General features: G+C 40.1%; 1 protein-coding gene across 7 annotated transcripts in view; it reads left to right on the forward strand.

The window, feature by feature from the left end:
- The first annotated feature begins 1,350 nt into the window (after positions 1 to 1,350).
- Positions 1,351 to 13,499, forward strand: part of EXOC2 (exocyst complex component 2) — a 285,590-nt gene continuing 273,441 nt past the window's right edge. For 5 of the 7 annotated variants that reach the window (XM_064597288.1, XM_064597282.1, XM_064597284.1 and 2 more), the window contains exon 1: positions 1,351 to 1,502. The gene's annotated coding sequence lies outside the window, so the exon portion shown is untranslated. Of the gene's footprint in view, positions 1,503 to 11,761; positions 11,903 to 13,499 lie in introns of all 7 variants that reach the window. The other 2 variants (XM_064597285.1, XM_064597283.1) reach the window with 2 other exon arrangements.

Here is a 13,499-nt window from a genome sequence, read left to right on the forward strand (position 1 = left end):
ACAGAAAAAACAAAACAAAACAAAACAAAAAACCAGAGTTCTCTCATGCAGAGTGGGACATATGATCAGTTACCTGACACCTTTTATAGTCTAAGTGGCCAATTCCAGGACAGCCAGAACAATCCCTCTAAATACCCTGTCACATAAGTTTAAACTCCGTGGTCCTCCATAACAACATTTCTGTGTAGAGACTTTCAACTCCTTTGTTCCCTGCTCCTTCTGCCCTGTAAAACTGAATCCTCAGTTACAACTAATTTTCTACTAATTCTCTACCTACACCAGAGCAGCCCAAACATACCCAAGTATGCTGACTGCTTTCATTTTAAATTTAGGACTACACATCCCAAGAGGGCTTTCAGCCCTGCCTGGAAATCTTGCCACATTTTCTTAGTAATTTGCTTCACAATATCCAAGACAAAGATTTCACCATTTCTCCTCAAACCTCCCATGCCTCCCATCCTCCATCTTCACGGATGATCTTTTTTTTTTTTTTTTTTTAAGATTTTATTTATTTATTTGACAGAGAGAGCGAGAGAGCACAAGCATGGGGAACAGTAGAGGGAGAGGGAGAAGCAGGCCTCCCACCAAGCAAGGAGCCCGATTCGGGGCTCGATCCCAGGACCCTGAGATCATGACCTGAGCCAAAGGCAGACGCTTTACCATCTGAGCCACCCAGGTGCCCCTTCACGGATGATCTTAATGCATCTTTTGCTAATAAAGCAGAAGACACCACTTTCCCTCCATCTCCATCACTGTCTCTTCAGGGCAGACCAGTCATTTCTCGCCTAGACTGTTGCATTCTCTCCCTAAGTGACATTGTTTTTCCTCTTACCATGCCACATTTTATCCTCAGCCCACCAGCGAGATCCTGAAAGGAAGTGACTGCCTTTATTCACCTTTGTATATCTAATGCCCTGCACAGCGCCTAGCCGAGGGAGGTGTTCCCCACGTAAATCATCAACTCTTCAGTCTCCAGATTGTAGCCCGGCATTCTCCTCCACAATTTCCCAGGTCCTGTGATTTTCGTGCGTCACCTGGCCTCCCAGGTGTCGATGTAGGAGCTACATCGACCTGACCCGATGCAGAGCCCACCAGAAACGGACCAAGTGTCATCCTGCGTCCTTCTTGAGGTGATCCGATGGCACCGCACAGACGCCGCAGGCGGCACTCCCCTTGGGGTCGCATCCTCCTCGCCCACCTCCACCTTAGCGCCACCCCACAACCCTCCAGCCACCCCCACCAGCCACGCATCCCCCCGCAGCCCCAGCCCCAGCCCCAGCCCTAGTTCCAGCCCTACAGGAAGCCGGCCCCGCCCCTCCCAGAGCCGCTTGGCCCATCTAGGACTCGGTGCTCGACTACCCGGCGGATCGACGCCCTCGGCGCTCTCAGCGGGCGGAAGTGAAGGCGCTGGCGGTTGGGGCAGCAGCTGCCCGGGAGCTCTTCGCGAGAGTTGCGGGGAGCTTTGTCGTTGCGGGCCGTAGGGGGCGGCAGGCAGGCCTGAGGTATGTTTTGGAGCCTGGAGGTCCTGGCTGAGGGCCAGACTGGGGAGGCACGGACAGGCAGGACGGCGGGCGCCGGCGGCTGGCCTCGCTCCCGGAGAGGCGGGTGGAAGTGGTCCGTCAGCGCCGGTGTCAACCTCCTGCACCGCTCTCCAGTTCCTGGAGGAGGAAGGCGCGGCGCGGTTCCTGTCCCCACCTCCGCGCCCTCCCTGGGCACCTGCTCGAGGCCCAGAGTCCCCCATCCCTGCGCCGGGCGTGGGCCTCCAGAGCACTGACCCTCGACGGGTTGGTTGTAGTCGGCGTCACACGGCCCCTTGCGCCCTGCGTGGTTGTCACTGTGCCAGGTGTTAAGAATTTATTCGCGAAGAGCGAATGTGAGGCATGTTTTGCTTAGGTTTGCATCAGATTATGGAGTTATACTGAGCATTGCCTACCTGCCTTTATTCACTCTTCTAAGCGTTTACATTTACTGACTGCTTTACTCCTCACAAGAGGTAGATGCTCTATATTATCACCATTTTACAGACGGGGAAACGGAAGCCCAGGGTGGTTATGTAACTAGCCTGTAGTTACTCAGTTTTTTTCCTCTGAGACCATGCACTGAAGCTCTACAGCCTGCCCTACCCAAACACGGTGTCATCTCTCATTTAAGCCTGGTGATGCTTAACTTGGTATCACAAGATTTTGTAAATAGACACTTCCTAAATTTCCAAGAAACAGTTCTTGAAAAGCTTGTCTTTAAATGGAAATAAGCTATTCTTAATCGGTAAAGGTCAATCATAATAATAAGTATGAGAAAGTTCCTTTTTTAAAGAATCTGAGTGAACTGACAAGAACTTTTAAAAATACTTAAGAATCAGCCACACCTTAATTAAATCGTTTGGATGCACTATATTGAAAAGCTAGTTCTAACTAAGGTTATGTGGCTCAGTCTCCTAATACATAATAATATTTTATTTATAAAAGTCAGTATATTCTGGCCAGGCTTTGTGTAACTGACTCCACTAACAAAGAAACTGAAACTCAAAAGTTTCCTGAGGATCATCTGTGTGTTAAAAGATGTTGACTCAAAGGGTGATAATAGAAAGAGGATGATGTGTGCTTACTACTCAAATGTTCTCTTCTGTTTATGTAGGAACTTAATTTAAGCAGAGAAGCAGAGGATCTCCCAGTGTAATTGGAATAACTCTTGGAAGTTTCAGAAATTTCTTTTTTTCATGTCAAACATTTAATTTTCTGACTGAATATAATTGTGAACTATCACCTTTTGAAAAGATGATTATTAACCTGCTTAGTTAAATTTTCATTCATTCCTCTAATATTTGAGAGCCTGTTATGTATGAATCTTATGGGAAATGAAATTGGTACTCAAAAAGTTTTGCAAAGGCAGCCTTCTAATAGAGGACTTGGGATAATTTCTAGTGTCAGGGAGTGGCAGGATTAGGCCATGGTATAAGAAATGCTGGTTATCTATATAGTTAGTCTTTTAATTACTTTTTCACGCATTATCCAATTTATTCATCTTTATGTAGCCAGGATCCTAGTACAGTACCTACCACATTGCAGGAGCATAAATGTTTATTGAAAAGGTGAGTTTTAGGCCAATGTTGAGTAGAGAGGATTTTGAAATTGACTGGTATGGGAAATAACATTGATCACTCTGCTAAGCAGTATGCTAGAATGTTTGATTGTTCTCAGTTGGTGAGGAATATGTTCATGGATCTCCTGGAGTGCCTGGTGAAATTGCATGGTAGTAGTGTTGTTATTATCACATGGTTCAGTGTATGTTTATGTTATTTTAAAATAATTATTCTTGATACACAAAAACTTAAAGTAATTGTAGAGAAATATAACTCTTGAAGCTGTGGACACACCCATAGTCATCTTTGGCTCTCAGTTTGAAAATTAGGGAGTCAAAAGGTTTTTTGGCTTAGGAGTGAAAGCAATCACATACTGGTCTGTGAGCTACCACTCACCTGCTTCATAGCATGGGCTTAGCCTCTTTGGTCTTCAGTTTCCTTTTTCTTGTAGTCAGGGAATATATAAAACTAGATTATCTGTAAGAGCTCTTCCTGGTTTGAAATTTTCCAGCTTAGTGAATCCTATAACCAGTTAGCACTGTGTTGTCTTAAGGACTGTATGTATTATTAGTATTTACGTAATCTGTCAAAAGGCTAAGTTCTGGCTGGACAGAGGTTAGTCTCGGTCATTTTTGTATCTCCCAATTTTAGCATATGACTGACACACACATAAGAAATAAAATATTAGGCTAGATTCAGAAGGGGCATTTTTGCTCTCTCAATTAAAGAATAGCTAAGAACTAAACTATAATACTGAGTGTAAGTATAGCAGGAATTCAGAGAAGGGAAGGATTTGTTGGGGTTAGACAGAAGTCAGACCTTGATGGGGAGGATGTGGCCCTTCATAGGGAAGGCACAGGAATATCTGGGTGGTACACCAAAAACAAAGGCCCATAGGCTGGTAAGTAAGTGCGATTTGGATTATAGGGTGCCTTGAAGGTAAGGCAGAGGAGTTTGGAACTGATTTATCATGCATTTTTTTCCCCCAGGAAAATTGTATTAGGCTTGCTCAAAAGCTTCATGAACATTCTTTAACTTAATACTGTTGGTAATATTTAAGACTGGGGTACATCCCAGTCTTAATTTCTGGTTTTGATTTTAATAATTCCTTCTACTTACTGTTTCCTTCTTAAAATAAGTCTTGGTGTCAGTAGTGGAAAGAAGAGTGGACACTGGGATTTGGGAAACCTGGAATTTAATTAGAATGTAAGCTGCATAAGGTGGATCCAAGTGAGCACCTAGAGTGGTGCCTGGCACAAAGTTAGCATTCAATAATCATTGTGCAACGATGAATGAATTCTCCCTTTGCTACTTGCTGGCTGTGCTGTTCTTGGCAAGGTTGGCTCATAGTTTCATCTGTAAGATTTGATGATTTTTAAAGGCCTTTTCCACTTATAAAGTTATGTGATATTGGAGGGTAGATGATTTTAAATTTCAGTGTATTATAATTTTACCGAAAGACAAAACAAGACTAAAAGCCAGGAGTATTTGGTTTTAGTTTAATTTTAATGAAATCCCCATGTGATTGACATGATGCGTATCTGAATAAATGAGGGTCTCAGCAGGAATCAGAATTCATGCCAGATGGTTCAAATAAGGAGGTTTTAATAAAGAGACTACTTGCAGAGGTGTGGGCAGGGTTAGGGAACAAATAAGGGGTAGTGAGGCCCAAAGAGAAACTGACAAGTAAAAGGAACAAAAGGACAAACTACAGTGTACTGAGAGCTGGAGCCACAGCAGAGAGGTATGGCTATTGCCAGAGATGTGCTTGGGAGTGGGGGAGCAGGACTGAAGTGCCCCCACCTGAAACTAGTCCACTTCTGAAATCCAAAGCTCAGATCTCCCACTCCTTGCTTAGTGTCTTATTCAATTACCTCCATTACACCTACTCTTTTACCTCATCTTTGGTCACTCTCATATCAGAATGCTCAGTTGTATCATTATCCTTCTGTAGCATTTGGTGGCAAATTCTCAGCCCTTGACCATTTCAGCTCTTTACCTTCTCTAGTGCTTGAACTGAGCTGCTGAAAGCAGCAGGGGAAAATCTAGCATCTAGATTTGTACTCCTGTAGATCCATGATCACCATTCTCAACTGGCCATTAAAGAATTTTCTAGAGTTTTCCGTGTCAGTTCATCCTTCTGTCCTCTGCAGAATCTATTTTAAGCATTTCCTATTCTCAAAGCTCTCATCCTTTCACATAATCTATACTCTTAGCAGATAATCTTGCCACCTTCACAACGAATAGAACTATCAGTGGAGAATCCCATGCTCTTTCTTCCAAAAAACCTTTCCTCTTTCTCCAGTTACAGTGAAAGAGATTGCATTTACCCTAAGACAGATCTCTGTACCCCATCCACTCTTGCCTTTGAGAGCAGTTGCCAAAGGCTAATTCTTGTCAGCCTTTAAACATGCCTAGAGACAGACAACAATAAAGCAAAATAGAAAAATAATAACAGTACAAAAGTAGCATCCTCCTTTGATTTCACATTCCTCTGTTAAAATTTCTTTCTTTCCGAGGCAGATTTCTTAAATAGTTATTTATACTCAATTTCTCACTTATCCCACTGCTTTCTGGTTTCAGTACCCATCACTCTCCTGAAGGTCAGGGTCATCCCTGACCTTGTCACAAAATCTTGTTCCCATCATTTCCCCTGTATAGTGCTTGGGACATAGCAAGTCCTTAATAAATACTTGTTTTGACTGAACAATCTAAGGGTTACCTATTCCAAATTCTAATTTATCTATCTCTTTAACGAGGAATCCAGCAGTGTCACCTTTTGAGGTGCTGGGTGACCAATCTCTATATATATCCCAAACCTTCTTGATGGACTAAACAAAGATAGAAATCAATTTTATTTGATAATGACTTCGTCAGTATTGTCCACATGATCTTTCTGAAAAAACAAACAAAAACACACCAGGACACTTTTTTTTTCCTGAAAAAATTATGTTTTATAAAATATCAAGAACTAAAGTTTTGTTCACCCAATGTAGATCTAATAAAGAGGGAATGGTAAGGGACATGGGTACAGTTGGCAATAGATTGATGAATGAATGATGCTGTGCTTTTACATGAACTACTGTTCCTTCTTCCATTAAGTGGTGTTTCTTCTTTGAAATTTTTGTTTTTGTTTGTGTTTTTGGAGGGTGGTAGAAGAGGGGGTGGATTTGCACTGGCCTGTTTCATTTTCAGTATGTCATCAATGTCTGGTGGCATGAGTTAGAGAACCAGCCACCTTTAGACCTAAGTAGTGAAGCTTTAGCTTGAATTGTAGTGAAGGTCATTGTCCTCTATGAAGACTTAGCCTGCTAAGGCAGGAGATTTTATAGTTTCTGGGAAATAAAGGAGTAGACTTTTAATTAACTCTTCTAATTAAGATGAAATCCGGTGCTCGTTTTAGGAGATTAGCTGGGAACTCAAGTATTTATGTAACAGGTCAGTTATGTAGGAGCTCTAGAGTGCCAAATCGTCAGGCTTTTCCCCTATATACTATCTAGCTTCCAGTATTCTTTCCTAGTCACTTCATGTACATCCCCTTCCCTTTAATCCCAAACATTATAGCAGGAGTGAAGATATTTTTCATATGTGTGTGTGTGTGTGTATACATGTATATATAGTGCCATTTATCTGTTGTATTTTTTAAATTATTCTTTATTCCCAAATAAATTAAAGCATAAAAACTTATGTTTTCACTTAAAAACATAGTGTATTTAAATTATATTTTGTTTGTAGGAGTGATGAAGGAAAGAAGTCTAAAGCAAGAGCTGGGAAAATAGGGATGCTTTATCTGTTCGTTCAGTCCTTCCTTTCTGCAGATGTCCCTTCTGAGACCAGTGATTCTTAGCACAATTTATACCCTATACATCCTTTTAGATTCGTGCATGATTATATTTTTTTGACCATGGTTTTGAGATGCAGGAGAGAGATGATTAATTTAGAAAGCTAGATGGAAGAGTTCATGACCCTGTCTCTGAGACTTGTCCCACCCTTGTGCCCTTAGATGGTAAAATGTGTGGCTGTGCTGAGATAACTTGACCTTAACCCTGCACAGGAAAAGTAGAGTCTGAGTTTACAGAAAACTGAAGGAAATAAATTACCATTCTTTAAAATCCTTTTCCAATATCTCTAGGAGATCCCTCTGGGGTTAGCCCAGCCCAGCCCCAAGAGGCAAGTCTATTCTAGGATAGGTTGAAGATGACTCAAGGAGGATGTGGTGAATTCTACATTTGCTTCTGTTGCTGGGTGGCCTGAGAGTCTAGTTGAGTGTAATTTTATTGTTGAAACTCTCTAGGCATCTCTGCAATGAGATTTTTCTGGGATCCTTTGGATCCATGATGGCTCTGGACAGGATAAGTCTATCTAGTGCTTCTCAAATGTTAATGTGCAGAGAATTGGCTCAAATGTAGGTGGGGTTGGGTTGGGGTCTTGAGATTCTGTATTTCTGATTTGTTCTCTGGTGATGCTAACTTGAGTAGCATGGGGAGGGGTGGAGTTTGGGAGGTTTTTTTTTTTTAATTGTTGCTATTGTTTGTGGAAAATTTTCACTTTTTTTGGACTGATCTAAGAAAATAGTGCTTTAACATCAGGCTTTCCTTGGCCTATTTGGTGAAGGTTCTCCAAGTCTTCAGTGAATCAGAATTTATGTTATTCCAACTCCTGGCCTTATCCCTTTAGCTGACCTGACAGGGTAAGATTACTTGGTTTCTTCACATTTCTTGTTAGCTATTAAAATCAGCAAAATTTTTCTTTAATAAGTAGTAAAAAAAAATTTGGTTAATCATTCTAAAGCTACTTTTGTGTTTCCATTTTTCTGTTTCTTTTTTCCTAATATCACTGCTACTAGTTATTTCTTAATGTATTTTTAGTCTGAAGCTTTGTAAAAAATAATTTTCCATCTTTTATTCTACCAATAAGTATTTTGGGAAATTAAAGATTGCATCACAATGAAATATGGGAAAATTATAAAATTAAATTTTTCTGACCTCTGTTGCAGAAACACTGTAAATTTATTTCGTGTGCTTCATTAAAGGAAAAGAGGCAGACGGGTTAAAACTAATATAATATAAATCTAAAAGAAAATGCACTTATTTAAGTATATATTATAAATTATAAGAAAATGTGGCCTTTCCTCTTTATTTTAATGAAATGCTTTTATAATGGTAATTTTCTCTTTTGACCTATGATGGATAGGAGGTTAATTGATGTTAAATGCGTGCTTTGTTAATCCTTCATCAGCTACTAAATTGATATGGGGGAGTACAGGTCAGGGATACACAAGGCCACGGCCAGCTTGTTTTCTCAGGGAGGTTTTTCCCTTTCTCCAAACCACATATCAAGCAGTCCAGCTGTATGTAGAGGAGATTTCGCCACTCTCCCCTCCCCCTCTTTCCTTCTCTCTTTTCTCACCCCCTTCAACCTTCCCCCCTCCTTTTCCCCTCTGTGCTGCAGAGTGACAGCTTGTAGATGTTGCGTGCGAGGAGTTCAGCTGGCGCTGTGTGGTCTGAGTGTGTGGTCTCCACTCAGTCGAGAGGCTGCTAACAGGGTGGATGAGAGAGAGCAAGACTGTTTACTTTAATTTATTTCGGATGCCGGAATTGTGCCCAGAGTTTCTCCTAAGCTTGATTCCATAGCTAGCAGCTTCAATCCCTCCCAGCTGTGGTGCAGTCTCAACTCTGCGCCTGTCCTCTCCCAACAGGCACTTTCCATAGCATCTGCCTATTTAATCCCTTGTGGCTCAGAAATGTTAATAGCACTGCTGAGTGCTGTGATTATATTGCTTTCACTATGTCAAGATATATGGCCTTGTAGAAGTTTCTTTTGAGGTCGAGCTAGAAAAGTAAAGCAGAAATTTTAAGATAAGTGACAAAGTTGATGTACTTTTAGAAATTGGGAAAGCTATTATACAAAATTTGGGTCGAATTAGTCCAACTGTGCTCATGTAAAAGAATCTGGGAGTTTTGTGACAGCCTGTCATGTTTAACCATTTTAATAAAATTAACCAATTTAAGTTGATGGTTGATACCTTGACCCTTTTTGAAAATCTACATTGATTTTGGCATGCCTGTTTACTGTAGTTATTATATTTGTCAGCAGTGATACTGGTTTATTTCATAATAAAGATTTGACAGGTTGAGACAAGTGAAACTTTTTATGCAATAGTATAAATTTAGGACAATTTTTTTTCTAATTCTTTCATTATAAATAAATTAGTAGTGTCTTGATTTTATTCCTCTCTTACTTCTGAACGTTATTGTTGAGATGGTCAAGTATTTTGTCATTTAAGTAAACACTAGACTGTTAATATCACTTGCGATTTTGCATTGTTTAGCTTATTTCCCCATCTTCCCCACAGTCCTGCTGGAATGGAGCTGGTATTATTGATGTATTGTCCAGGACTGGAAAGTCTAGGCCACTGATGTTTTCCAGAGGGGTTAATATATGTAGCTTATTGTTCAACAACTTTCCTTGTTATTTTTAACCCTGAATTTCAGTAAATGAACTCAGTTTCCATCACTGGGAGGGTAAAGTCTTCCCTGCTCCCTGGCACCCTTTCAGTCCTGGCCAAGGCCAAGGTCTTCTTTAGTCTCCTTTGGTCTTAAATCAGAAGACTTTAGGAAATTAGGTAGTGTCAAATGCTTTTTTTTTTTCTTTTTAATGCTATCATCCTGTATTTCCTCTTGTGTCCATTTATGAGGGGTTCTATTCTATGTTTGCAGTAAAAATGGTAATCTAATTCTCCCAAGAATTCTGAAGCAAAATTACTGTATTTACAAAGTTGTGCAACCATCACTTCTATCTAATCCTGGAACATTTTCCTCCAAAAGGAAACCTTGAGCCCACTATCAATCCCTTTCCATTACCCCTCCTCTAGCTACCACTTATCTACTTTGTCTTTATGGGTTTACTTATTCTGAATTTTTATATAAATACAATCCTATTATGTAACTTTTTATGTTGATTATGGCAAAATATGTGCATAGTGTCAGTCATTACCCTATGTTTTTCACCTGATAAGAGAAAATTCTTTATATACAGAAAGAAAACATTGGTAAGTGATGGGTATAGTCAAGTAAACATTATAAAAAGAATTGAACTTATGTTTCAGAAACTCAGAAATATTCAATAGAAGCTGTGAAATGCTCTAGGCTTATATTTGATAGAAATGCCATGTGTGTGTATTGTCTGTCACTCACCCAGCCATTCTTTGTAGCAGTCAGTCATGCAGGGACCTATTCCCAACCTGTCTTGAACTGACCAATGTCATTGCTAACTGGCTTTTGAAATTTGATCTAGAACTCTAAAAGGATAAATCCTGATTGAGCCAAATCCCTCTATTCCTGTCTTTGCTTTTATCGGGCTAAATCCTCCAGGAATGAACCCTGAACAGGAAAAGGAGCAGGGTTTTGTTCTATGTAACTGAAGTGGCAATTGGCCTCAACACCAGTTGATTCTCTTTCAAGGGCAGAGAAACAGTGTCTTTCGAGCTACAATACTTTGGCAGCATTTTTAAATGGATCTTTGTTGAATACAAGTTCATCCTTTTTTTTTTTTTTGAAGATTTTATTTATTTATTTGACAGAGCACAAGCAAAGGGAGTGGCAGGGAGAGGGAGAAGAAGTCTCCCCGCGAGCAGGGGGCTCGATGCCGGCTTTGACCCCAGGACCCTGGGATCATGACCTGAGCCGAAGGCAGACGCTTAATCGACTGAGCCACCCAGGCTCCCCCAAGTTCATCTTTAAATCTAAGACAAAAATTACTCTTCATTTGGATTTTTCATTATTTAGAATCGAAAAGTGGAATCTTTTTATATATTTTCAGTTCTGCCCTTCCTTCTTATGTGTGGATTTTGACAATTGAAAAATCAAACTTAAGTCAGTTTTGGCCTTTATTTTATAGAAATAAAAGATGGTTGAAAAATAAGTATTTTTTCGGGGCGCCTGGGTAGCTCAGTTTGTTAAGCATCTGCCTTCGGCTCAGGTCATGATCCCAGAGTCCTGGGATCGAGTCTCACATCGGGCTCCCTGCTCCGCAGGAAACCTGCTTCTCCCTCTCCCACTCCCCCTGCTTATGTTCCCTCTCTCACTGTGTCTCTCTCTGTCAAATAAATAAATAACATCTTTAAAAAAAAATAAGTTGTTTTTCTAAAGCAAAGAATTATGAGAGGTCCAACTAATTTTGATTTAGAGGTTAAAAATATTTTTCGGAAAAGGACACATATTAAAGATTTTGCCCTACGTATTAGAATTTCTGATTTTCAGGTAATTCTTTATGGAAGAGGTAATAGAATATCAAGCTTTTCGCCTCTGGGGCCTTAAATTTAGAGGCCATGTTTGAACTTGACCTAGTGTCACCCAGAGAGGACCCATAGAAGACGAGTTGTTCTGCTGAGATCTTTGTGGTTAGTTTGGATTACTCTGATTTTTTTCTGTGGCATGAACAAATAACTTGTCTTTATAGTTAGCACTTTCGTATAGAGTATTAAGAGGAGTTGTCACAGGTTGATTGAGTAAACTTTTAGGATGTAGTTAGGAGACGCAATTTCTGTAGTAGTTTTTGGTGATTACTATGGCACAGATTTATTGTTTATATTTGATCTTAGCCTAAAAAATAGATTTACTGATTTTAAAAAATAGTATATGGGACATGGTACAGAATGAAGGCATGGTGTTTATCTTGCAGTGGGACAGATCAAGCTGACATCCATCTCAAAGACCACATGTCAGTGGTTTCTCATAGCTGGAATTCCACATGGCCTAAGGTTTGCTGCTGTCCTTGAAGAGCCAAAAGAAGAGAGTTGCCAGTGAGCCCATGTGTTCCCAGGTCTGTTCAGCCCAGCCACTGTTTTACTGAGTGTCTGCTTTGTTCTGGCCCTAGGCTAGGTATTAGGAGTAAAGAAAAGAACATGAGGCAGTCCTAGCCAACCCCATTGAGGACAGTTCTTTATCAGGGACCTTGGTACAGTAATTCTTTTTTCCTTTTTTTTTTTTTCTTTTAATGTAGGGAATATTATTTGTTATCCCTTTCCTAAGAAAATCAATGTATAAGAGAAATGAACAGGTCCAGGATTGCGAAGAGGAAATGTTATGTAGTCAGTATTCCTAAGGAAGCGGTGTACTGCCTTGTATCCCCATCCGTAAGGGCCACTCCATACCATGCTCTGGAATTGGCCTTTCTGTGTCTAAGGCTTACTGCATTTCTAAAAAACTTGTATACATGCTCACTGCCACAGGGAAAGCAATATAAAAATGTAGAAAACATGTGATTTCCCTGACCCATCTACCCTCTCCAGTCTCATTCTCCCAAAAATGCTGACCTCTGGTGTCTATTCATCTCAGACTTTCTCCATATTCATACAAGCATATATACTTGTAGGCTTTGTCTTTCTTTTTTTTTCTAATAGCATTGGTTAGATCAAGATTCTAACACATCAACTCTAACAATTTTTTTAAGCAGGGGGCAGAGGAAGAGAGAGTCTTAAGCAGTCCACACTATGGGTGGACACAAGGCTTGATCCCATGACCCTGAGATCACGAACTGAGCTGAAATTAAGAGTTGGAAGGCTAATTGTCTGAGCCACCCAGGTGCCTCTCAACTGTAACAATTTTTGAGACAACATAGAAAAAATGAATTCAGGTGGGGTAGAAAGTCCATCGTAGAGATACAAACTAAAATATTTAGGATGATATGATATGTTTAAGGTTTGCTTTAAAATACTGGCTCAAAAACAACATAAAAATGTGTTGGGAACATGGAGGTTCATTATGCTAATCTCTTCTTTTATGTATGTTTAAAATTTTCATAATAATAGGTTAAAAAAATCACGTGGAGAGTTAGATTAGCATAGAGCTAAGGCTGGTTTTGAATCTCAACTCTACTACTTACCAGCTGTGACTTTGGACAAACTGTTTAATCTCTGATGACACTACCACTATTAATAAAACCAGTTAGCATTTTAGAATACTTCCAGAAACTTTTTCTATATATTTTAAAATCATAATTTATATAAAAATTATATAATAATACATATTTATAAGTGTGTAACATATATTTAAAAATAATTACATATTTTTATTTGCAAAAGCTGAAAATGTTCATATAAATATCCAGCTGAGAGTGTGGATTTCCACTGGATACATTACATGAAACAAGAGCCTGTCACTTCTTGCCAGATTGGGGGGCCTTTTCTCAGCTTTGGATGTATTTTCAACGAAGCTGATACTTTCTGAGCAACAGCCAGCTGAGATAGTCAACCTAGTTTCCCTAAATTTTGACCTGTAGGTTGTCCTTGGCCTTCGGGGAAGGAGTGATGGTAGTGTTAGTCTGGCGTTGTGCTGGAGGATGGCAGCCACCAAATATGGGTCCAGACCATAGACCTCCAGGTTTTGGATCACAGTTGCCTTTCTAGTAGAAGCTCTCT

The sequence above is a fragment of the Mirounga angustirostris genome, unplaced genomic scaffold (genome assembly GCF_029215605.1).
Source record: "Mirounga angustirostris isolate CCGP_5_RB_7025 unplaced genomic scaffold, mMirAng1.0.hap1 SCAF_8, whole genome shotgun sequence".
In the NCBI taxonomy this organism is placed as follows: domain Eukaryota; kingdom Metazoa; phylum Chordata; class Mammalia; order Carnivora; family Phocidae; genus Mirounga; species Mirounga angustirostris.